A 3,163-nucleotide genomic window follows, 5' to 3' on the forward strand; every position below is an offset into this window, starting at 1 on the left:
AAGAAACAAAAACAAAAACAAAAACATTTTATTGAGAAAAATCCACACTTTAGATGCAATGTACAATAATTGAATGAATGAGACTGATACATTATATATCATAATAACCTTTAGTATGTTTCTTGCTCACTCATAAAGTTTGACAAATTGAACACTAGGAATAGCAAAGATAATACCATTTTAAAAGCTTACATTTTAATAAAATAAAAATATATTTTGATGTAAAAGTGAGTTTGTACAAAGGAGGTTTCATATATTTAGGGTAAGAGGTTTCTGATTCTTGCAGGCAGCATGCCTGGTGTCAAATTCTTCTATGCATCTTTGTCGGAAAGCAAGTGTTAATAGCACCTTACTGTTTATTGTTTTTTATTCTTTATTGTCAGGAGCCATAATATGACAGGCTAATAATTAGCAAGTGATCTTCCTGATATGGTCTACTTTGAATTAACCCACCACAAATTTCCTCTTGTAGACAATGCCCTAAGGGAATTCATTTTAGGAAAGATCCCTGCTATTATTATACTTTTCCTGTTATTAAACATATATAATAATCACTATTTTATATTAATCGGCCCAAATATATATAACTTAGTTATGTTTTTTAACTTTCTGTGAACCTGTGAGCTGTGACAGGTGATAGATGTTTAGCCATATAATTTGTAAACATTCTCTGTTGTAAACTTCTATTCCAATTTATTATTAGATTTAATGTGTGAACTTGTAATGAACTTTTTAACATGTAATCATGTACTCTGAAAGATTTTTCTTTCTTTCTTTCTTTCTTTCTTTCTTTCTTTCTTTCTTTCTTTCTTTCCTTATTTATTTATTTATTTTATGTGTATGAGTACACTGTAGCTGTACAGATGACCGTGAGCCATCATGTGGTTGCTGGGAATTGAGCTTAGGAAGGCCCTGCCTCCGGTCCCTGCTCACTCTGGCTCGACTCACTCAGGCATAATACACTGTAGCTGTCTTTAGACACACCAGAAGGGGGCATCAGATCTCATTATGGGTGGTTGTGAGTCACCATGTGGTTGCTGGGATCCAAAATCATGACCTTTGGAAGAGCAGTCAGTTCTTTTACCCGCTGAGCCATCTTGACAGCTCCCCAATGAAAGATGTTTTAAGTGATGAGGACAAAGAAGAAAGAAGAGGACAAAGAGTCAGAAGTAAGCAGAGAGGAACTGAGATGAGAGAAAACTAAGCTGAGGAGATGTTTTTAGACAGAACATTTTTTACCAAGAACTTAGCTCAAAAAGAACTTAGAATTATAGGCACAGCATTGGGAGAAAAGGCATTGAGAGTAGTATCATTACTGTGACATCAAAGCAGAAGGAGAGAGCAAGATTAGAGGGACAATGCAGAATTGAATAACTTAGAAACTACAGGTAACATAAAAAAGGGAAAACAAAAAGAGCAATGTGCAGAATGCAGAGAGATGGAGGAAAACAAGAAGAAGCTGCAGGGAGCAGAAGGAGCAGGCTAGCTTCTCCTTACCATGGGACTTAACAGGCCCTTTCTTAAAAACCAGTCAGGCTTTTAGTCTTATTAAAAAGGACAAAGCACTTTTTTCCTTACAAAATTGGGGTTAATTCATTTAGCATTAAATGTGTAGAAACTTTTTCTTTCTTTATGCAATAAAGATTAAAACTCATTCTTTTTTATTTTTATTTTTTTATTAGATGTTTTCTTTATTTACATGTCATACAATATCTCCTTTCTCAGGTTCCCCTCCAAAAACAGAAAAAATAAATAAATAAACAAAACCAAACTCCAGTCTCCTCTCCCCTCCTCCTGCTCAATCCTGCTTCCTGGCCCTGGCATTCCCCTACACTGGAGCATAGAACCCTCACAGGGCCAAGGGCCTCTCCTCCCATTGATGACTGACTTAGCCATCCTCTGCTATACATATGATGCTGGAGCCATTAGTCCCACCATGTGCACTCTTTGGTTGCTGGTTTAGTCTCTGGGAGCTCTGAGGGTACTAGTTACTTCATATTGCTGTCCGTCCTAAGGAGCTGCAAGCCCTTCAACTCCTTAGGTCCTTTCTCTAGCTCCTTCATTGGGGAACCTGTACTCAGTCCAATTGACAACCTTGATCCTCTACTTCTGTATTAGTCAGGTACTGTCAGAGGCTCTCAGGAGACAGCTATACCAGGCTCTGGTCAGCCAGCACTTGCTGATATCCACAATAGTGTCTACATTTGATGACTGAATATCAGAAGGATTCCCAGGTGGAACAGTCTCTGGATTGTCCTTCCTTCAGTTTCTGCTCCATAGTTAGTCTCTACAACTTCTTCCATGGGTATTTGCTCCCCATTTTAAGAAGGAACAAAGTATTCACACTTTGGACTTGCTTCTTCTTGAGTTTCTTGTGGTTTGTGGATTGTACTTTGTGTATTCAGATCTTCTGGGCTAATATCTACTTATCAGAGAATGTATATCATGTGTGTTCTTTTGTGATTGGGTTACCTCACTCAAGATGATATTCTCCAGATCCATCCATTTATGCAAGAATTTCATAAATTCATTGTTTTTAATAGCTGAGTAGTACTCCATTGTGTAGCTGTATCACATTTTCTGTATCCATTCCTCTGTTGAGGGACATCTGGGTTGTTTCCAGTTTCTGGCTATTATAAATAAGGCTGCTATGAACATAGTGGAACATGTGTCCTTATTACATGTTGGAGCATCTTCTGGGTATATGCCCAGGAATGGTATAGCTGGGTCCTCTGGTAGTACAATGTCCAAATTCTGGAGGACCTGCCAAACTGATTTCCAGAGTGGTTGTACCAGCTTGCAATCCCACCAGCACTGAAGAAGTGTTCCACTTTCTCCACAACCTTGCCAGCATTTGCTGTCATCTGACTTTTTTGTCCTAGCTATTCGGACTGGTGTGAGGTGGAATCTCAGGGTTGTTTTGATTTGCATTTCCCTGATGACTAAGGATGTTGAACATTTCTTTAGGTGCTTCTCAGCCATTCTGTATTCATCAGTTGAGAATTCCTGGTTTAGATCTGTACCCCATATCTTAATAGGGAGTCTAACTTCTTGAGTTCTTTTTATATATTAGATATTAGCCCTCTATCAGATAGAGGATTGGTAAAGATCTTTTCTCAATTTGTTGGTTGCCATTTTGTCCTATTGACAGTGTCTTTTGCCT

This window comes from Mastomys coucha, chromosome X (genome assembly GCF_008632895.1).
Source record: "Mastomys coucha isolate ucsf_1 chromosome X, UCSF_Mcou_1, whole genome shotgun sequence".
In the NCBI taxonomy this organism is placed as follows: Eukaryota; Metazoa; Chordata; class Mammalia; order Rodentia; family Muridae; genus Mastomys; species Mastomys coucha.